Source organism: Zootoca vivipara, chromosome 1 (genome assembly GCF_965207765.1).
Source record: "Zootoca vivipara chromosome 1, rZooViv2.hap1.1, whole genome shotgun sequence".
NCBI lineage: Eukaryota > Metazoa > Chordata > Lepidosauria > Squamata > Lacertidae > Zootoca > Zootoca vivipara.
The window spans coordinates 123675422-123699271 of record NC_142582.1 but is presented as its reverse complement, the minus strand read 5'-3'; positions in this window follow the sequence as shown (position 1 = coordinate 123699271).

Genomic DNA, 23850 nt, shown 5'->3' with positions numbered 1-23850 from the left:
AAATTGGGGCCGAATCTCATGCTATTTAGTACTTCTAGTAGGTATTTCCACTCTAAGCAGTCGAACGCTTTGAGGATGTCTAGTGACATGATTGTTAGTGGGAGTTTAGTTGCCTTGCTATGTTCAATCAGGTTCAGTAGTTTCCTGATAGGGTCTGTAATGTTGCGACCGGGGACGAAGCCAGTCTGGTCTGGGGCTATTAGTTTGGAGAGGAATGTTTTTAGGCGGTTGGCCAAGATTGATGTGAATATCTTGTAGTCTTGGTTTATTAGTGAGATCGGGCGGTATGATTCTGCTTTGAGGCTGTCCTTCAGGGGTTTTGGGATGGAGATTATTTTGGAGTGTGTCCAGGTTTGGGGGATGGATTTTCCTTTCATGATGTCGTTAAATAGGCGTGTCATGTACGGCATTAGGGGTTCTTTGAATTTCTTATAGAATTCTGTTGTGAAGCCGTCTGGACCTGGGGCTTTGTGTGGTTTCAGGTTTTTGAGGACTGTGTCTATTTCTTCTGGGGTGATAGGGCTGTCCATGAATTCCTGTTCTTCCTCGGTTAAGGTAGGCATGGTCAGTCCTGCTAGGAATTGTCTCATTTCCTTCTCTGATGGGTTATGGGAGGTGTATAGGATGGAGTAGAATTCTGCAAATTCTGAAGTTATTTCTTTAGGGGAGAATGTTATGTTGCCATCTTTTTTGGTGATGCAGTGTATTCTTGTTTTGAGTGCTTTTTTCCTACATCTGTTCGCTAATAGTCTGGAGTTTTTCCCCCCGTGTTCGTAGAAGCGTTGCTTAGAGTATAAGATGTTGATCATTGTTTTATTGATTTCTAGGGAGTCTATTTCTCTTCTTTTTTGTTCTATAAGTTTAAGTATTTTTTTATAACCTGTTTGTTTGTAGCGAGATGAGAGAATGTTGATGTCTTGTTCTATCTTATTGATTTTTGAAGAGGTTTGTTTTTTGAGGAGTGCTTTTTCTTTTATGCACACTCCTCTGGTGACCGCTTTCATTGCGTCCCATAAGAGGGGGGTTGATGTATTGTCTACATCGTTTTCCTTGAAGTAGTCCTGGAGAGTTTTTGTGAGCCTCTCTCTAATTTCTTTGTTTGTAGTTAGGATGGGACTGAAGGACCATGATGGGGTGGTTTGCGTTCCCTCTCCTATTCTAATAGTGGCTTCTACTGGGGCGTGGTCTGTGATTTTGATGTTGCCTATGTTTGTTGATTCTACTAGAGGGATCAGGCCCTGTGTGAGCAGAATGCTGTCCAGTCTGGACCTTGTGCCATGGCGTCCAGATTGGAATGTATGAGTGGTGTCTCCTGGGTTTTTTGCACCCCAAATGTCATAGAGACCCCTGTTTTTTAGCATTTTTAGTAATTTATAAGAGTCCCTATTTATTGGGGGAGTTTTTTTGAGGAGGTTTGCCCGTGAGGTTGTAGGGTGAGTGTCTTTCAGGGATATGCCTTTCATATTTAGGTTGAGGTCACCTCCCAGGATTGCTTCCCCTTCCGTGAAGGAGAGGAATTTGTTTAGTGTCTTTTGGAAGAAGTCTAGTTGTTTCGAATTTGGGGCGTATATAGAGCCTATTGTCAGTTTAGTTTTGCCGTCTAGTGCCCCTTTGACAAAGATGAATCTGCCTCTTTTGTCCTTTAGGATTGTTGTGGCTTTAAAGTTTAGGTCTCTACTGAGTATCACTGCTACCCCTCGGGCTTTTCCTGAGCCGTTTGCCACCCACTGTTGACTGAAGCGGGGGTCGTTCAGGAGTTTGCTCCCTTTGGGTGGATTGTGTATTTCTTGTAGAAAGGTGATGTGTGGTTTCATGGAGTTTATGTATGTGGTGATGCGTTTTCTTTTGATGGGGTTTCCCAACCCCCTCACATTTAGTGTAATTGCTTTTAAGTTAGCCATCTTGCTTCTCTGTTGTGTAGGGTGATTACTTGCCAACCCGTCCGGGTCGTCCTGCCTCTCTCCTTGTGTTGTTTGGAGAACCGCTGGAGTTGCGCTGACCTAGGGTGTGTTGGGTAGGGGAATAGTGGGGTTGGAGTTAGATTTGGGTTGAGGGGTGGAGGGTAGGTTGTAGAGGGTTTCCTATATGTAGTCATATAGGCGTTTGTTGGGGGAGTTTTGGACCTTTTGGCGATTAGCCGGTTGGTCCTGGGTCTCAGCTGGTGTGTGGGGGCATGTACAAGAACAAGCCGGCCCCCTTGTCTTTTGTGAAGGGAGGTGTCCAGCGAGACGATTTGAGGCGTCTTTGTGACGCCAATGACTTGTATGAGGTTCAAAGGCGATGTTGCCCGTGAAAACAGCAACATCTTTTGGGGTGTGTGTGTATTGGTACGCTCTAGTGCCACCGTTTTGTAGGTTAGGTATCAAATTTTGCCTGATTTTGGGTTGTGTTTTGAACGTTGTACGGGTTGGTTTTTCCTAGTGTGACTGAGGGGGGTAATGAGGGTGTGGGTTGTCGGGTGGTGGGAATGTAGTCGGGGTTGTCTGGACTGGTGTTGGGGGGTTTTCTGTGGGGATGTGGTGTTAGTGGGGGGGGGTGCTGTTGTTAGCTAATTTTGTAGCTTAGGGAGGGAGGGGAGAAGGGAGGGGGAATCACCAGTCCTGCGATTTGGGATGTATTCCGGTTGCTTCATTGGGTGTTGTTGTTGTTGTAGTTGTTGTTCCTCTGTGAAGAGTAGATCTGGGTGATCTTGGTCTGGTTTCTAGTGCTGACTCCTCGGCGGGGTGATTCTGTGCGTGTCCGTCTTTGGTTGTATTGATACGTCTTGTTGGGTCGCTTTCGTTGCCTTCCTTTTCGTTCCACTCTTGTCCATTTGTTTGCTGTTGTTTCATTGCCGTGGTCCTGATCCTGGCTGTTGCTTGGTGAGTCTTCCTGTTGCTCTTCCGGTGGAAGGTCAATTCCGAGGTCTTCCAGTAGTTGCTTGGCTTCTGGTACGTTGGTTGCCATGTGTTGTGTTGTGCTGGTTGTTACGATGAGGCGGAAGGGGAAGCCCCATCGGTATTTGTAACCTGCTTGCAGGATGCGCTGGGTGTATGGGCGTAAGTTTTTCCTCCGTTTTAGGGTGTCTTGTGATAGATCTTGGAAGGCCGATATGTTGTTTCCTTTGTATTGGAGGTTGTTTGAGTTTCTGAGGTTATTCCAAACCTCTTCTTTCTTCCTGTAGCGCGCAAAGCATACGATGATGTCTCTGGGGGGGGAGTCAGCTTTCGGCTTGGCTCGTAGGGCTCTGTGAGCCCTTTCCAGGTCGTGTATCTCGAGCTTCAGACCTGGGATTGTGTTTTTCAGCCAGCCTACAATTAGGTCGGCTGGACTTCTCTCTTCTGCATTTTCGGGGAAGTTGCGAAAGCGGATATTGCAGCGTCTGCTTCGATCTTCCAGGTCCGCTTGTTTGATTCTCATTTCTTCATTTTCTGTTTCCAGTTTGTTCAGTTTTTCTTTCATGAGTGTGTTTTCCTCCTGGTACTGTTCTATTATTCTCTCCTGCGATTGATTTTTGTTCTCTAGGTCTATCACTTTGGAGGTCAGCTCATTGATAAGAGCCTTCAGGGGGGTCACTGCGGTTTCTACTGCGGCTTGCAGTGCTGTTTTTAGTCTCTTTTCCATTTCTATCATTTCTTCTCTCATTTCATTTAGCGTTGCTGGGTGATCGGTTCCTTGGTGGGGTTGTGCGGCTTCGGCATGATTCGCCATCTCTTTGGTTGATGTCTCCTCGGTCTCTTTGCTGGTTTTGGTTTGGGGCTTGAGGTCTGCTTGGTTTCTTTTTGTGATGTGATGTGTTGTGGTCAAGACTTGTGGCGTTGGTGGGTTTTGTTGTTGTTGTTGTTGAGTTGGTCAGGCGATGTTGATTGGTGGCTTTGGCAGAGCGTTTGGTTTAGGCAGCCATTTGAGTTACTTCCTGGCTGTGGCTTAGGAACTGCTTTAAGGTTTCTGTGTTCGTCTCAGTAGCGTCGCCGGGTTGGGGGGCGAGTAACTGGACTGATGGTGGTTAAAGTAGAGTGAGATGAGATGGAGGCGGAAAGAGAGTGAGGGAGAGGGAGAGAGAGGAAAAGGAGAGAGGAATAAGGAGGGGAAAAGGAACGAAGGAGGGAGGGAAGGAAGGGAGGAAGGGAGGAAAGAAAGAAGGAGGGAAAGAAAAGGAGAGGAGAAGATAGGGGTGGAAGGAAGGGAGAGGGTTTAGGCAGCGTTTTGTTGTTGTTGTTTTTAAGTTTAGTTGGTTTTTAGTTGGTTTTCCTCTTTTTTCCTCTTGGTTGGTGTAGGGGGTGGGGGAAGTGAATAAAGGAAAAGAGAGTGAAGATTATACAGGGGAAGGGAGAGGGAAGGAGAAGAGCAGGGGGACAACTGAGCAGGCAAATATGCTGTTGATATGGATAAGATCTGGATGCGGGGAGGGGGTTAGAGGAGGGAAATATGTGTATGTGGGATTAAGTAAAATGAAGTAAAGTAAGCTTTAAAAAAGATGAAAGAAGAGTCTGGATAGATAACACTTTAAAAAATGAGATGAAAATAAGGTAAAAGATAAAATAAAATGAGGGTGAGGATAGGAGTACCAATATGTAAGAGGGAAAATAGAGAGCCAGGGGACGTGGTGTCCTCCCAGGGGGTGGCTTTTTCTTGGTGCGCCAGTGGTTGCGGAGGTAGGCCTAGGCTGGGCCAGCTATTTTATGTGCCCTTCTTCTGCCTCTTTCTCCTCTTCCTCTCCTCTCCCCCCTCTCCCTCCTTCCCACTTGGTAGCTGTGGTTCTGGAGTATAGGTTTGGGTTTTCACCTGGGGGGGGGAGCAGTGCGATGGAGGCCTTGGTGGTGGTAGCAGCGACTATGGCCGTAGGGGGTAGGGGGGTTTCCGGGGGGGGTTCTTCCCCCTCGTTTGGCTTGTGGGTGGCGAGGGGTCCTCTTCTCCCTTTTCCCTTCCCCCCCCTCTCTCCTCTCCCTTCACCTTTCTGTTTCTTCCTCCTTGGGGTTTGATGCGGTGGCGGCGGCAGCGACGATGGGGGTGGTGTGCTCTTCTGCTTCTGGCGCGCCGGTGCCTAGCAAGGCTCCCCGTTGCGGCGGCGCAGAAGCTATTGGGTCAGGGCCTTTCTCTCCGGGGGGGGTCTTTCTCCTTCTTCTCCCCCTCTGGGGCGTCTGATGTAGCGGTGGCAGTGGCCGCGGCCGTGAGGCAGGCCCTCTCCGGGTCGCCACGTGGAGGGCGGTCAGAGGCCTCGGGGTCTCCGGATCTCGCCCGGTTGCTGGTCTGGAGCTCCCGACTGGAGCTCCCGTCTTCGGCCCGGCAGGCCCGCGGGGGAGCCTCAGCGGCTCTCCGCTCGATCCGCCGGGTGTCTCCGACACCCGTGCGGCTGTTGCTGGGGCCGTGGGTGATCGCGGCCGTCGCCGCGTTGGAGCTTTGTTGGGCCGCCGGCCGGGCGCCCTCAGCTTCGGTCCGGTGGGGTCGCCGGGGGGCCTCCAGCGGCTCCCCGGTTGCTCCACCAGGCTCTCCGGGCGCCCGTGCAACGGCGGCGGCTATCTCGGCGGTTTTTGAGGTCCGGGGGCTGGCCAGGCGGCACGGGCAGGCTGATTGCTCTCAGGAGCTATGCGTTGCCGTGCCGCTCGCCATCTTGGCTCGCCGGAAGTCCGTCAGTATCCTTCTTGAACTGTGGTGCCCAGAACTGGACACAGTACTCCAGGTGAGGTCTGACCAGAGCAGAATACAGTGGTACTATTACTTCCCTAGATCTAGATGCTATACTCCTATTGATGCAGCCCAGAATTGCATTGGCTTTTTTAGCTGCTGCATCACACTGCTGACTCATGTCAAGTCTGTGGTCTACCAAGACTCCTAGGTCCTTTTCACATGTACTGCTCTCAAGCCAGGTGTCACCCATCCTGTATTTGTGCCTTTTATTTTTTTTGCCCAAGTGTAGTACCTTACATTTCTCCTTGTTAAAATTCATCTTGTTTGCTTTGGCCCAGTTGTCTAATCTGTTAAGGTCATTTTGAAGTGTGATCCTGTCCTCTGGGGTATTAGCCACCCCTCCCAATTTGGTGTCATCTGCAAACTTGCTCAGGATGCCCTCAAGCCCATCATCCAAGTCATTGATAAAGATGTTGAATAAGACTGGGCCCAAGACAGAACCCTGTGGCACCCCACTAGTCACTACTCTCCAGGATGAAGAGGAGCCATTGATGAGCACCCTTTGGGTCCGGTCACTGAATGGTAGCATTTGTAGTACAGTACGATTTTATTCTGTATGGAAAAGATGACTCACACAACCTGGTTGATTTGACAAAGTACAAACAACACCCCTGTACTCCTCCTTCTTTCTCTCTCCCCACCCCCCAATATGCTCTCCATATATACCAATGTATAAGCTCAAAACATGACTCTTTCTCCTCCTTTTTACTATTACGAAACATAAAAAGCTTGCTCCCAATGCTCCCCTCCCTGCCCCCATCCCTTGTCTTACTGTTTATGCTTATCCTATTGCATATACCTGTATCTTACATTCTGGAACAAAGTGCCTTTTCAGAATATTTAAAACTGTATCAAACATTTATTTTATACTTTTATATTCCCTTAAAAACCAACAAAAACTTTTTGTTTGTTTGTTTTAAAGGTCAGTCTGAAATCGCCCTCCAAAACAAAGCACAACTTAGAACAGGCATAGGGAAACTCGGCCCTCCAGATGTTTTGAGACTATAATTCCCATCATCCCTGACCACTGGTCCTGTTAGCTAGGGATGATGGGAGTTGTAGTCCCAAAAGATCTGGAGGACCAAGTTTGCCTATGCCTGACTTAGAACCTTAAATTTTACTGAATCCAAACATTTGCATTACCTGGCGCGATTTGGTGTCCAGTGTGTTGGCCTCCAGACACCCAATTTCACTTCTGTTAACTCCCCTCTCCCAGTGCACCACCAAAAATTTAAGCTCCAGTTCTGTTCATATAAAAACTGCTCTCTCCCACACTGTGGTTTCCAGGAACTTGTACTGTATTCAGAACAGGACTGCCTCTGTAGAAGTGTTCTTAGGGTCCCCACACCCAAGGAGCTGTATCGGCGGTGGTGCCCCCACAGCTGAAAAAAACCACTTTACCACAATAGCCACATTATAAATCACAGTACTACATTTTATGCTACCCAAGTAATATACTCAAAGCGTCATAGAATCATAGAGTTGGAAGAGACCACAAGGGCCATCCAGTCCAACCCCCTGCCAAGCCGGAAATACCATCAAAGCATTCTTGACATATGGCTGTCTAGCCTCTGCTTAAAGACCTCCAAAGAAGGAGACTCCACCACACTCCTTCTAGTCTAGAGAGATGAAGGTGAATAGGAAGGGCAGAAAAAATTGCATGCCTTTGTGCCGTGGTGTGAGAAGGGCGGGAATCTTCTCCTGCATTGGATCTCACTGTGACAGTGGCAGCACGTCCCCCCCCCAACCCCAAACACATATATGTCACACACCCCATAGCCTGTTAGATTATTTTTGCACCCCTCCTGGGCCTGCACACCCAATGGAAGCTCTTTTTGCCAATCCCTATGTACCGTCTAATAAAATTCATTTATTGTGCATAGCAAATCTTAACAGTGATCCTGTGCATGCCTACTTTGTAGTAATTTCCTTTGAATTTGGTGGGGTCAGAGCCGGTGCATCCATTAAGGCGAACTAGGCAGCTGCCTAGGGCGCCAAAATGGAGGGGGCGCTGGCCAGCCTGCCTGCCGCTGCCCGCTGCCCCCCGGTGCTGCGGGCAAGGTGGCCCCAGGCTCGTGCTCCCCGTGTGCCTCCAGAGAGCGGCCTGAAGCCGCTCAACAGCTGAGAGGTGCAGTGGAGGCGGCCCCAGGGGCTGCCTCCTTTGCGCCTCTCAGCGGCTTCAGCCGCGCCTCTCAGCTGTTCAATGGAGGTGGCCCCAAGCCCGCACTCCCCGCGCACCTCCGGAGAGCTGCCTGAAGCTGCTGAGACTGCTTTTTACCCCTTCCCCTCACCAACAACCAAAGAACTCTCTTTTTATTTTATTTGTTTATTTTTATTTTTTCTACTTTTTCTTTTTTTCTGTTTTCTATTATTTTCTATTTTCTATTTTTTTCTAAAAAAAAGGTCAACAACTCTGGAAAATGGGGGGGGGGCAGAAGGTGATCTCGCCTAGGGCGCAAAAAAACCCTAGCACCGGCCCTGGGGGGGGGGTTACTTCTAGATTATTATCACACTTGCCTGGGTGTCTGTCCCTCTGACCTCAGTGGAATTTACTTCAGATTAGGCCTGAAGTAAGCCTGCTTTGTGAATGGTCTGTTTTGAAGTGTTCTTATTTCTTGAAGGTAAGCTTCTTTGATTGCCATCAAAACCAAGCCCTGAAAAGAGATTGCTGATTTGTTCAGCCCTTGGCAATGCATTCCAATTTTTGCCCATGATGGTCAAAGTACAAAAAATGGTCCATGTCGTTTGCAGAGATCAGCCTTCTGCTGAGCTATCTTTTCTATATCGTCTGAAATAATTGCTTCTGAAGCCTTTTGAATAATTACAGTCCAAAGGCGTCCCTTCTGGTTGGTCTTCGCTCTCCTTGGTTTTGTTTCTTTACAATGCCATGGGAAAGGTTAATGGGTCTCCGATGTTTCCCATCTCCTTGAGTCCTGTTTTAAACTACAGCATTAATTTCTAGCTCATCAGCCTTCCTCTGGTCGATTTAGCAAGACACTTGGACTCTATGTCTTTAACCCTAATAAAGAAGATTGAAAATAAGGTCAAATGGTCTCCAACTGCTTGACTTTAGGGTTCGGTTCTCAGAGCTCATTATTTTCATTTAACTTAATTTCAGGAATGTCTTGTATGGCATCTGTCATTTAGGAAGTCAAACGGCATGCTTCAGCAATGTAATATCCAGCGGTTTTACACTCACCTAATGAACTCTACTCAGCCAATTATGCCATTGTAACCTCTCTCTTTTTGCCTTTCTCTTAATTAATCCATCATATTTGTTTAAAGGCCTCTTCCCTTCATATTTTTTCAATTAATATTATTATAAGCAAGCCAATCCCTCTTCAGATAGAAGTTTTACCAATCATTGTGGCCATCCTTCGTGTGGAATTTTAGGAGGGCATTTGTACACTCAGGGCTTTGAAAACCAGAAAGGGAATTTCCTTGGAGACTCAGTGGGCTTGAAACTTCAAATGCAAATTTTGGTGAAAGACCAGTTAATCATAATTTTCCAGGTTGTTGATACAACTTTTGTTTTTCATATTTGCCCAATAGCTAGAAGATTCATTTAGGTATTTGAAGGCACAATATAGAGGGACTCTAGGAAGTGGAGGAAGTGCTGCTTTAATTCACAGAAGTTTATACATGAATTATACATGGCATATTATAATGGCCATTGATCAACAACAACAGCTGCTACTACTACAGCAAACTTCGCAATGTTAAGCTGATTGTTATTCATGGCTGTATAAAACTGTGACCTCAAAAGGTACGAAGGAAGAGTGGCTTTCGAAAGTAATGGGCTACGTTGAAATGACAAAGCTGACAGCGAAATTAAGAGATCAAAACGATGGACTTTTCATAGAAGAATAGAAGCCTTTTGTGGATTTTTTAAATAAAAAAAAATACTATAGCCAAATGATAAAATAACTGTAATAGATAAACGTTTTTGTAATAGATAAAGTTACAATGCAGTAGAAAAGGTTTGAGTAAAAACACTACGAAAGTGGAAGTGAAAGTCCATTTATGAAACAATTTAATTATTTGCTATTAAAATTATTGTAAACATGTTTGGAAAATGTAATAAACCATTTATGCTACAAAAAGGTGCAATATTTCTGGTGGAAATTATCATTCAAAAATGATCAAAAATTCCAATTTGATGCCATTAACCTCTTCCCAACTTTCTCAAACCTAACAGTCGTTTTCCATACCTATCCAGAATTAAAAGGCATGGACTCAGTGGAGATCTGAGCAGCAGAATATCTCATCTGACATCTACCCTCTCTCTCTCTCTCTCTCTCTCTCTCTCTCTATATATATATATGGTCGTTTCTAAATATTATCATAAATAAAATAAATAAATGAAGCATTGTAAAACAGTTCCACATTTTCCGGGAGGGAAGCCACATTAGGTCTGTCATATGATTTCCAAAACAACCTAAATTAAGGAATTGAGCTTGGTTGAATTATCATCTCTTCTCTTTTGAGATTCTAAAATGGTCACGTGGGGTTGGAGGCAAAGGCAAAGAATCGCTAACAGGATTCTCTGCATCCTTACAAAACCACAATTTCCCAAGATTCTTTTGGGAGAAATCATTAATGCTAAATTCATGGCTTTTTTTCCCAGCCAGAACTCAGTTCTGGCACCTCTCAGGTGGGTGCCATTAGGAAGCATTCATGGTGAGTTCCGGCACCTCTTTTTCTAGACAAATAGCACTAGCTAAACTGTTGCAAGACTATTATAAGTGTTTAGTGCAGACAAATCCTTAGCATTAGTGATCGTTTCTGTGAAAACCTCCGCACTTCTCACACACACAAACTTTGTTGCTCCCTCCATCATTCACACCTTGGCATGTGCAACTGGTTCTTGCATCCTTCGAAGTAGACCTGTAGAGAAAAAACACCTTTGCCCAGCTCTGTTTTAAAACTGCCCTCTTGATGGCTTCCTCCTTTTGTTAATTTCCATTATTGGTGCTCAGTTCTCCTCACAGCTGCCTCTTGTGCCCTTTTCATGAAGTGTCCTGCCAATTTTCTTTTGGGGGAAAAAAAACTAAGTAGTTTTAAAATATTTGCCAGCATAGTTCTTTTGGATAACACCAATGGAAGGACAAGCAGGAAGGTGGGGACATAATCACTGGATTTTTTTGTTCTTTTCCGTGTATAAAAGTGAAAACCCCACTTTCTCCTGAGCTTGGCACGGTCAGGGAAATGACGGCCCAGTGCTAACCCTAGGCTAGTCGCCAAAACAACTCGTTCGAGTTTGCCATGGCAATTGTTTTCTTAGGAAAAGAGACTTCCCTCTGCTGACAGAGAAAATACATTTCCCTCCTGACCCAAAGGGTTATTTATTAATAGTCTTCATGAATTGCCTTACTGCCCTGAGGCAATATAAAAAACAACTGTAATTTTAAAATTAAAAATATAAAAATAAAGCACCAACTATCTCCAAGCTTGACGGCAAAAGGTTGCTCCATGATCTCAGGAACCTTCAAGGAAAATTTGGTTAAGAGGTGTCCAAATGCATTGCAAACAAACAATTTTGTATACACTGTTTGACTATAGGGCTGCCATACGTCCGGAATTTCCTGGACATAGCAGGGATTTGTCCGTCGAAAATGGAGTCTGGGCGGAATTTTCTAAAATCCATTAAAATGTCAGGGAAAATCTGGGTGTATGGCAGCCTATGTCAGAAGTGTTGTTGCTTTTTTGCCGAATTTCCTTAAAAATAGCATTAAAAGATCATTTTGGGGGGAGATTTTGCAAGAAAAAGCTCAACAACTTTGCCCCCCCCCCAAAAAAACATTTTCTGTCTGGATTTTCACTTTTTGAACAGATCGTGAAGCTGAGGCTCCAATACTTTGGCCACCTCATGAGAAGAGAAGAATCCTTGGAAAAGACCCTGATGTTGGGAAAGATGGAGGGCACAAGGAGAAGGGGATGACAGAGGACGAGATGGTTGGACAGTGTTCTCAGAGCTACCAACATGAATCTGACCAAACTGCGGGAGGCAGTGGAAGACAGGAGTGCCTGGCGTGCTCTGGTCCATGGGGTCATGAAGAGTCGGATACGACTAAACAACAACATTTAACATTTAATAAGAAAACCTGTATGTGGTTTACAAAATATATAACAGATACAGGTAGGGACTGTGTCTTCTTTCACATCACACACACACACACACACACACACGAGTTTGTATTTATTATTTTGTAATTTATAATCAATTTTTTAAATATAAATGTTATAAGTATTTACAACATTTGAATCCTGGGAGAAAGCAGGGATATACATCAATTTAAATAATAATAATAATAATAATAATAATAATAATAATAATAATAATAATGTAAGATCAACTACATCCACAAGTTGTCCATGAAAGACAACAACTGTGAATTCGTAACTGATGCCACCTTCTCAATTATGGCATGATTCCACAACAGGCTCATTTGGGCAATCTCAAAGAGGATCCAGTCCAAGTTATGCTCTGAATCAGCGTATCTGCTACCCTAAAACATTAGTTTCTGTACTGCAGCCTTCTTCACTCTGATCTCCCCAAGAAGCTGTTGGACTCAAACTCCCATCAACCCCTGCCAATATGGCCAATGGCCAGGGATTATGGAAGTTATAGTCCAACAACTTCTGGGGGGTGCCAGGTTGGGAAAGACAGATGCAATGGACTCCTAGAACTGACCCTCCAAGTGTCCCTATTTTTCAAGGACATCCCTGATTTAGAGAAGCCATCCCAGTTTCTGATTTGATCCCAGAATGTCCCGCTTTTTCTTAGGATGTCTCTATTTTCATTGGAGAAATGTTGGAGGGTATGGAGTTATGCGACCCCTGAGCCATCTGAAGGCAATCCTGTATAGGGAAGGTTCTTTTAAAAAATGTTTAATTTTTATTCTGTTTTTATATACGTTGGAAGCTGCCCAGTGTGCTGGGGCAACCCAGAAAGATGTGTGGGGTATAAATAGTAAAATTATCGTTATGGAATGGGATGTCCCTATTTTCACCGGATAAACGTTGGAGGGGGTGATAGAACTGGGGGAACCTTGGAAAATTCTTGTTTCTTTGCGGGGTTTATACTAGCTTTATTGTCAGCTACTTTGTGGAGGCTGTTTGCCTCGAAAAGTAAATAGCCAAATAAACAAACAACAGTTAAAGTCACAGTGACATTGCAGGTCATTTCTTCTATCTTGACCAGTCATTTGACTACCTTGCCCTCTGCTATGTCTTCATGCCAGGAAAAAACTTCCCCCGATAAATAACTGCAGCTGCTGTTTAAAAAGCACAGAAACAGGGAGGGTTTTTTTTACAAAAAGAAGCAGAAGAAAGGAATAACAAGCAGGAGACCTCTAATTGGTTCCTTGGTGTCATTTTTGACCTTGGAAAATCTGACACCTGCCCTTGTAACTACTGTTTACATCTCTGTTGTAGCCAGTGCTTTTTAATCTTTGAAACCCAAATGACTAAATAACGAAAACAGAGGTCTCATTTTCCAACCTGGGGTACGCAGGAGGAAGACGCAACGCCCAGTGAAAGCACAGCATAAAATAAACCAATAAGCAACGAAAAAGAAAAACAAGGAAGAAAGTTTCTTTCTTGGCAGGTGGTTCCCAAGTGCAATAAACAAAATCTGCCCTTATTCCCTTATGGGGTACACAAGAGCCCATGTAGAGTCTTTTGTAGGTTCTCCATCAGTAGGATAAAATAACAGAGGCCAACCAGAGAATATTGAGAAGCAAATCACCTAGTAAGCCTGATCTTTATTGAACTGTTGCAACAGGGTGCTCCCTCTCACACAGGAGAAAAGAGGACCCAGAACCAAGGCGTGGCTGCCCTATAGACATTTAAATTACCCACCCTGGAGTCCAAGACCACCGCCAGAAACATCATACATCCATCATGGAAAAGGGCAGTCTACAACAGAAATCTGAGTATGTTGTTTATCCCCTGTCTGATAATGCCTTCTCCGATTGCCCTTCCTGGTAGCCTGGCTAGGGGCGGAGCAAGCGGGGGCGGGGGCGGTGCGCCCCAGGCACCACCCCGGAGGGAGTGTCACTCGGGGCCATGCCCCCCGCCCCGTGATCGGAGCCTCCAAATGTTTCTCTGCAAGGAAGGAGGGGGTGAGGGTGCGCTGCACTGAGCGGACTTTTCACCTGGAGTTTGTAGCTGGAGCGAGGTGCATGGCTTTGGAGGCGCGGGGGGCAGCAATACCCCGCCACGTAACGACGTTACGTAGCGATGTATGCGTCGTTACGTAGCGACGCCGCACCCACCCGGGTGCATGGCAATTTGCCGCCCCGGGTGTCACGGCGCCTTGCTACACCCCTGAGTCTGGCCATTCCTTTGGGATGGTAATCACTTTAATTCCTGAGACAATGAGAAGGTTCCCTCACCCCCTCCTTCCTTGCAGAGAAAATTTTTGTCAGTTTGGGAGTCAAAAATGGTTTCAGGGCTGTCTTCCTGTGCTGCTTCACACATGTGGTTTATACATTTGTGTACATGTCCGCTTGGTACATTGATGAACATTTATTATATACAGTCATACTTCAGGATACGTCCGCTTCATGTTGCGTCTTTTCAGGTTACGGGCGCATCGAACCCGGAAGTCCCGGAATGGGTTACTTCCGGGTTTGGTATGTCCGTGACCTGCGCACATGCGCAGAAGCGCTAAATTGCACTTTGCGCATGCGCAGAAGCACCACATTACATAACGCGTGTGCGCAGATGCGGCGCTTCATGTTGCGGCCTTTTCATGTTGCAAACGGGCCACCGGAACGGATCCCGTTCGCAACATGAGGTACCACAATATATAAAACCTCAAATTTTTTATTTCACAACTGAAAAAAGTTATGATGAGCCCTGCTTTCGTTTTCAGAATTTTGAATGCAGTGCCTGGATGGGTTTACCTGAACAGGAAGGGAGCACACATGCAGAAAGTCCCAGGTTCAAATCCTGACAGCTGCAGTTAAAAGGATCAGGGAGATTTGAGACAATTATATTTATATTAATAGTTATATTTCCAAAGATTGGATATTTGAATTTTGCAATCTCGGGTGCGGGGGTGTGGCCATTTAAAGGAACACAGAACCCAAAAACGTTTTATGCTACACGGTAGGAGGAGGAGGAGTTTGGATTTGATATCCCGCTTTATCACTACCCGAAGGAGTCTCAAAGTGGCTAACATTCTCCTTTCCCTTCCTCCGCCACAACAAACACTCTGTGAGGTGAGTGGGGCTGAGAGACTTCAGAAAAGTGTGACTAGCCCAAGGTCACCTAGCAGCTGCATGTGGAGGAGCGGAGACGCAAACCCAGTTCCCCAGATTAGGAGTCTCCCGCTCTTAACCACTACACCACACTGGCTTTATACTGGTAGGGCTTTATACTGGTAGGGCTTTATACTGGTAGGCCTTTATACTGGCAGGCCTTTATACTGGTAGGCCTTTATACTGGTATGGCTTTATACTGTACAATTCTGCACAACCGACCTTATCCGTGCCAGTGTATGAAATCTGGTTATCTTAATGGTTCCTTCTGAGGAAAGTCTATTACGTATATAGCCTTCGTATTGCGATGTAACTCCTGTAGCCTTCACTTGAAATGTTTTGTTTGATGGTTCAGTTATTTTGTTGTAATCCAAATACTAAAAAATAAAGTTTGTTTAAGGTAGGCGTTGGGGAAAATGTCTGCCTGAGACCCTTAGAGAACTGCTGCCAGTCAGAGTAGACATTATTGGGCCAGATGGACAGATAGTCTGTGGGTTCATGGCAGCTTCCTATACTGAAGGAAGACGAAACCAGGAACTGGTAAATATCATTGTGGAAATTGCACCACCATTACACACACACCCAACATTACATTTACTGATCCTTACCAGGTTTCAACTCCGGGAAGCATTTTTTAAAAATGGGATTCTGCCCTTCTTTGCAGTTTAAATGTCACAGTCCATTTGACCACATCAGGACTCTGCTGCCTTACGTATACAGTAATAGATCCAGGCTGAGTCTACAAGAGGGTTTTCAAAGGGCAGTACGGTCTCAGCATCCGCACCAGCCTATTTCAAAGCATGCACCTCTCAAAACATGTCATTCTCCAACGGTAAAGCACTTACTGACAGCTGAACTGCTTTGCGTACACCTTCACGTATTCCATCCAGCCTGATTCTTATAGAAGACCTCCCGGGAATTGTTAACGCGGTGCATTATGCAATTCTTTTAAATATAGCAACACCGGTTTAAGAGCTCGTCTTTCAACAGAATGCGCTCCTCGTGTCTGTTTTTATTACATAGCTAATCTGCACAGGTTATGGCTGTACTGTATAACGTAAAGGGCTTTTATTGCAATGTGTCTGGCTTGAGATGGCAAGTTATTGGAAGCCCGAGTCACTGCGGAATGCGGCTGTCTGTCTGCTTGGTAGCAGCTACTTATCATTCTTATTGTTACGTACCACCCCAATATATGCATGGTAAAGGGACTACAGGGGTTCCTGGAGCTTATCCAGAGTTGGGTTTCCTTGGAATGAAGGTCAGAGGGGACCTTGGTGTCTTCAGGATATATATGGTTTTATTTACACATATATACAACCTGAGCATAAGATGTAGACACTCATAGCATTCACACCCCGACATATATCGCTTCTCCTTTCGCTGTGGTTTTGGATCCAGCACAGGACAAGCATATCTGTCTCCAGCTTCCAGGCTGCTTTCAGCTCAGCTCTCACATACTACCCTGGCTATTGTTCTCCTACCTACAAAGAGGGAGGCATGGAGAGGCTTGGGAGAGCCCCAGTGGTTGCAGAAGTAAATAATAATAATAATAATACAGGGCATCCTCAGGCAGGAACAGCCTGATGAGATCTGACCGCGCAAAGCTTGATTGTGTGACTGCAGTGCATTGTTTATTGCTTTCATTTTATGGATCAATGGTCTCGTTAGATAGTAACATGCAGGTGAAATTGATGTTTTAGGGGTTGTTTTTAAAAGTCTGGAACGGATTAATCCATTTTGCATTACTTTCTATGGGAAAGCGCGCCATGGTTTTGGAACGCTTTGGTTTTGGAACGGAGTTCCAGAACGGATTAAGTTTGAGAACCAAGGTACCACTGTATAGGAGAGGGGGAAACGGAATGGAATCCTGAGTGGCTGTAGTCCCTGCCGCAACATTTTACTGCAGATATCCCTTGTTAACGGTAAACACCTAAGCAGCCCTGGGTCCTGTAGAGCAGTGGTCCTCAACCCCCGGGCCACGGACCGGTATCGGTCCGTGGATCAATTGGTACCGGGCCGCCCAAGGAACATTTAAATACAATTAAATTAAAATTATTAAATCAAAACAATATAAATAAAATATAAACAATCAACGTCCCCCCCCCTCAGCGGACCGCAGTAAAATTATCAAACGTTGACTGGTCCGCGGCGATAAAAAGGTTGGGGAGCACTGCTGTAGAGGTTCACTCTGCCATTGCATAGCTGCCAAGTCTCCCGTATTCTCCGGGAAATCCCCGTTTTTCCAGCTGTTCTTAGCTGAAAAAACGGATTTTTTTGTTTTCCCCCAGTTTATTCTGACGCGGCAGCCATTTTGAAACTGGGCAGAGCATGCTCAGGAGCGACTTTTGATGCTGCTCTGCCCAGTTCCAAAATGGCTGCAGTGTGACTTCTGGCGTGGCGGCCATTTTGGAACTGGGCAAAGCAGCATCAAGTCACTTCTGAGCATGCTCCGCCCAGTTCCAAAATGGCGGCAACGCTACTTCCAGTCTGCTACTTCCGGCCCAGGCCCTTATTTCTCGGACAGCAATTTGGCAGGTATGTGCCATTGCCTGCTTCATGAAATAACAGTGGGAGAAGAGCCTGCACTGGGTCGGTTTCACTGAGCATCTGCTGCCAAGCCCCGCAACCCCTAAACGCTGCTCCTGCCTGCTCCCCTCCCCTCCCCAAGTGAGTGAGCAGTGAAAACAGCAAGGGGGAGCAGCCACCTCTGCTTTGCTTTGCCTTGCCCTTCCCCTCTGGACAGTGGAGCAGACCAGGACCCAGAGGAACAGGACAGTTGTATGAGCAGCAGCAACAGAGCCGAGCTGGGGTTACTCAGAAAGGACTCTGCAAAAGAAGTATTTCACAATATTTTTTGCTCCTTGGTTGAATTGTGCCCTAAGATCGTTTTGCCCTGCCGTGCTTCATGTCTTTACATTTAATTGCATTTCTCATTTGGCTGCCCATTCACTGGGTTTGGATATGTCCCTTTTGGAGCTCTTCAAAATCTCTATATTTGTGCTCTGAGGTTATTGGCCAGGAATGCAATTACCATAATAAATAAAGATGAGGGAAGGAGGCAACCCTGTTTAGTTCCTTGATATAATGTGAGATGGGTGGAAATTTAGATTTTTTCTCATGTTGGATGTAGAAGGGGAGTAAAGGTAAAGAAAAAGGTAAAGGACCCCTGGACGGTTAAGTCCAGTCAAAGGTGACAATGAAGTGTGGCGTTCATCTCACTTTCAGGCCGAGGGAGCCGGCGTTTGTCCACAGCTTTCGGGGTCATGTGGCCAGCAGGACTAAACTGCTTCTGGTGCAACGGAACACTGTGACGGAAACCAGAGCACAAGGAAACACCATTTACCTTCCCACCAGAGTGGTACCTTTTTTCCTGCTTGCACTGGTGTGCTTTCAAACTGCTAGGTAGGCAGGAGCTGGGACAGAGCAACGGGAGCTCTTCCTCTTGCATGGATTCGAACCGCCAACCTTCTGATCGGCAAGCCCAAGAGACTCAATGGTTTAGACCACAGCGCCACCCACATCCCTTAGAAGGGGAATGCGTAGCTCTCAAGGCGTTTATAAATTTAGGGCCAAATTCACAAAGTGAATGAGTTTTAGTAAAAACTGCCAACTGGCGTAATCAAAAGCCTTAAATAAATATGGAGAAAGTCATGGAAGACCTTGTCACTCTGCTGCATTTCTGTGTAACACAGCAGTGTGTGTATTACAGCAGTGTAATACGTTCTTGTTTACTTCCACTTTTGCTTTCTATTTATACACACCCATGAAGCGGTTCCACAGAAGGGTGGAACGGGTCCCCAGGCAACAACATGTTTATGTATTTAGTACTAATTAACATGGTTGCAATGCATTCAGGAAAAGTAATATCTGTGGTTTGACCAGTAAATTATGTGCAGTGTAGTAATTTCTTGCTTAGTTCCACTTCAGTATTCTCTTTATATACTCATGTAGTTCAACAGAAATGTGTGGAATAGAGACTCAGACAAAAACATGTTTATGGATTTCAGATTCTGGAAGTTATCGATATTACAGAATATTCTACAGAAACATCAAGTGTCGAACAGCTCCTAACATCAGAAAATTCTTCCAGATGTTTAGTAGCAATCTCCGTTCCTAAAAAATAGGTTTTACACAAACTTATAGCCCCAGACCCATTTCCTTTACCATTTGTTGTTGTTGTTGTTGTTTAGTCGTTTAGACTCTTCGTGACCCCATGGACCAGAGCATGCCAGGCACTCCTGTCTTCCACTGCCTCCCGCAGTTCAGACTCATGTTGGTAGCTTCAAGAACACTGTCCAACCATCTCGTTCTCTGTTGTCCCCTTCTCCTTGTGCCCTCCATCTTTCCCAACATCAGGGTCTTTTCCAGGAAGTCTTCTCTTCTCATGAGGTGGCCAAAGTATTGGAGCCTCAGCTCCAGGATCTGTCCTTCCAGTGAGCACTCAGGGCTGATTTCCTTCAGAATGGATAGGTTTGATCTTCAAGAGTCTTCTCCAGCACCATAATTCAAAAGCATCAATTCTTCGGCGATCAGCCTTCTTTATGGTCCAGCTCCCACTTCCATACATCACTACTGGGAAAACCATAGCTTTAACTATACGGCCCTTTGTCGGCAAGCATGGGTGTAGACAGGGGGGGCAGGAGGGGGCAGCTGCCCCCCCCTAGAAGCAAAAAATTATTGTATTTTACAGACCATAACCAATACTTTGCCCCTCCAAAAACTGAAGTGGAAAGGGCTTTGCTTTAGCAAGAGCAGCTCTCCACTTGCTTGGGGCGGGAACACAGCTGTAACAAAAACACATCAAATAAATAAAGCAAAGTGGCTACCAGTACTTAAGCAGTTAAGACAATGGAGCAGAATATCCCTTCAGGCAAGGTCCACCCTATTCACCCTATTGTTATTCAGTGGGAGTTGTTAATGGGCATTCAGGGATCGCATTAACAGTTCTATTGGCGATTTAATGAGGGTGCAGAGGATTCAATTTGACTAAGGTGGCCCTGCAAGGCTAAAAGGAAGTGAATAAGAAGGGGGGGGCTGTAGCTTTGATAGACACAGTGATGTTTATAAAAAGCATTGGTGTTCCAGTCTTCCCCTCCTCCTGCATCTGTATACTGTAAATCAGGGGTGGCCACCTCCCAAGAGACTCTGATCTACTCACAGAGTTAAAAACTGGGAGTGATCTACCCCCTTTTGGGGGGTTCAGGTCAAAGCTGTTGAGTTTTTTTAAGGAAGGGAAGCCCTGTTTTGGGGGGTTTAGGTCAAACTTGTTGAGCTTCTTTTAGGAGGGAGGGAGGCCCATTTTTGTTTAGGGCTTCAGGTCATAGTTCAGCTTTTTTTTAGGGAGGAGGAAAAATTTGGGTGAGCTTTTTTAGGGGTGCCAGTGATCTAGCAGTGATCTACCACAGACATCCAGTGATCTACTGGTAGATCACAATCTACCTGTTGGACGTGCCTGCTGTAAATCAAGCAGAGAGAAAGCTGCTTACAAGGCTCCTGTACAGGTGTACCGGTATCTTCCTCTTGCTGCAGAGTTCTAGCATCACAGCGTCACCCAGAGGCACCCACAAATGTGAGTTATCCCTCTCTCTATTTCTTCCTTCCTTTCCTCCCTCTTCCATCCTCAATAAAATACTGGGGGGGGGCAGATAAGCCCCACATAGAAAGCCCATCAACATGGGGGGGTGACTCTTTAAAATACAGTATTTACCAGTAATTTCTTTTTTGGGGGGGAGGCACCTAGGCCTCTAGGAGTTGGCTGCTATGCCTAGGACAATTCAAGAAAGCAGAATCATGCATATGCTATGGTAATATATCAATAGAATCATGGAATTGTAGTCGGAAGGGACCACAAGGGTCATCTAGTCCAACCCCCTGCAATGCAGGAATTTTTCCCCAATGTGGGGCTTGAACCCACAACATGGTTGAAATATTATGCTGATATGCAGCAACGCCTCGGAGCCATCGAGACTGCGGCCCTGTCTTGCCTCACCCTCGCCCGCCCTGCCACCCCCTCTCCCCTGCCCGACCCTCCCATCCTCTTGCTGCAGAGTTCCAGCTTCACAGCATCACCCAGAGGCACCCACAAATATGAGGTATCCCTCTCTCTATTATTCCTTCCTTCCCTCCCTCTTCCATCCTTAATAAAATACTGGGGGGGGGGCAGATAAGCCCCACATAGAAAGCCCATCAAAATGGGGAGTGACTCTTTCAAATACGGTATTTACCAGTAATTGGGGGGGGGGGAGAGGCACCTAGGCCTCTAGGATTTGGCTGCTATGCCTAGGAGTAGGACAATTCAAGAAAGCAGAATGATGCATATGCTATGGTAATATATCAATGGAATCATAGAATTGTAGTCGGAAGGGACCACAAGGGTCATCTAGTCCAACCCCCTGCAATGCAGGATTTTCCCCCCAAGGTGGGGCTTGAACCCACAACATGGTTGAAATATTATGCTGATATGCAGCAACGCCTCGGAGCTGTCGTGACTGCGGCCGTGCCTTCCCTCGCCCTCACCCGCCCTGCCACCCCCTCTTGCCTGCCTGACCCTCCCGTCCTCTTGCTGCAGAGTTCCAGCATCACAGCGTCACCCAGAGGCACCCACAAATATGAGTTATCCCTCTCTCCATTTCTTCCTTCCTTCCCTCCCTCTTCCATTCTTAATAAAATACGGGGGGGGGGCAGATAAGCCCCACATAGAAAGCCCATCAACATGGGGGGGGTGACTCTTTAAAATACAGTATTTACCAGTAATTTCTTTTTTGGGGGGGAGGCACCTAGGCCTCTAGGAGTTGGCTGCTATGCCTAGGACAATTCAAGAAAGCAGAATCATGCATATGCTATGGTAATATATCAATAGAATCATGGAATTGTAGTCGGAAGGGACCACAAGGGTCATCTAGTCCAACCCCCTGCAATGCAGGAATTTTTTCCTAAGGTGGGGCTTGAACCCACAACATGGTTGAAATATTATGCTGATATGCAGCAACGCCTCGGAGCCGTCGTGACTGCGGCCATGCCTTGCCTTGCCCTCGCCCACCCTGTCACCCCCTCTTGCCTGCCCGACCCTCCCGTCCTCTCCAGCCAAGCAGGGTAGCCGCCGCCGTTGCCAGCCCCAGAAGCACAAGGTGGCCGCTGCCGCCGCTGCTGCCACCACGATGTCGTCAGGCCAGCTGGCCCTGTAGCCCCGCCCACGTTCCCACTTTGTGGCCCCGCCCCTGAATGATCATGGCTTGCCCCCCCCTAGTTTTGATCCTGGCTACGCCCTTGTCGGCAAGGCGATGTCTCTGCTTTTTAAGATGCTGTCTAGGTTTGTCACTGCTTTTCACCCAAGAAGCAGGCGTCTCTTAATTTCGTGACTGCTGTCACCATCTGCAGTGATCATGGAACCCAAGAAAGTAAAATGTCTCACTGCCTCCATTTCTTCCCCTATTTGCCAGGAGGTGATGGCCATGATCTTAATTTTGTTGTTGTTGAGCTTCAGACCATATTTTGCACTCTCCTCTTTTACCCTCATTAAAAGCTTCTTTAATTCCTCCTCACTTTCTTAAAGTTAAATAAGCAGGGAGACAATATACATCCTTGTCGTGCTCCATTCCCAATTTTGAACCAATCAGTTATTCTATATCCAGTTCTAACTGTAGCTTCTTGTCCCACAGAGATTTCTCAGGAGACAGAGGAAGTAGAAGAAGAAGCGTTTGGATTTGATATCCCGCTTTATCAGTACCCAAAGGAGTCTCAAAGCGGCTAACATTCTCCTTTCCCTTCCTTCCCCACAACAAACACTCTGTGAGGTGAGTGGGGCTGAGAGACTTCAAAGCTGTAGTTGACACAGTCAAATGCTTTTGTGTAGTCAATGAAGCAGAAGTACAGTAGATGTTTTTCTGGAACTCTCTAGCTTTCTCCATAATCCAGCACGTTTGCAATTTGGTCTCTGGTTCCTCTGCCCCTTTGTAATCCATCTTGCACTCCTGGGAGTCCTCGATCCACATACTGCTTAAGCCTGCCTTGTAGAATTTTAAGCATAACCTTGCTAGCGTGTGAAATGAGTGCAATTGTGCAGTACCGAGGGCCTTCTGGCGGTTCCCTCATTGCGAGAAGTGAGGTTACAGGGAACCAGACAGAGGGCCTTCTCGGTAGTGGCACCCGCCCTGTGGAACGCCCTCCCAGCAGATGTCAAAGCAATAAGTAACTATTCTACTTTCAGAAGTTTAGGGAAGTTTTTAATGTTTGATGCTGTACTGTTTTAAATATTCGGTTGGAAGCCGCCCAGAGTGCCTGGGGAGGCCCACCCAGATGGGCGGGGTATAATTAATATATTATTATTATTATTATAGTTGGAGCATTCTTTGGCACTGCCCTTCTTTATCATACTCGCCTGTAAACTGAAGCTCCAGAGAAACCTCCCCAGAACAATCCTGAAATACATATTAACTTTATAAAAATTTGAATTTGCAACTTTCTGGATTTTCAGCTCAAATTGGATGGAGTCCCAGCCTTGTGTGTTTGCTTCCCTCCTCTCCCCAGCTCTAAGAAACAGATGTTTATTATTCACTTATTGGTTCATTATTGCTGTTTGTTCACGTTATCTATGCACTTCATTAGCTATTCACTTGAGCGTTCCCTGGTGTTAAATCAGCAAAATATTGGTTGCTTAATCCTAGTTGCATGTGAAGGGTAAATAAGCCAAAAGCCCAGGTCTCAACAGGTGGAGTTTTGAAAGGCCCACTCCTTTTAATATTTAATCATTCTGCTTTTTTAAAAAAACTTAAAAGTAAAGGCTGTTCATTGGACTTCCAATTTTGTATCCTAACTTTCCCAAAAGAGACAGCAGCCTTTATCTTTCATTTCAGCCCTCCCGTTCACTGGAGCTGCCCTAATTTTATGGTCTCTTGGGAATTTCATGGCAGGATTA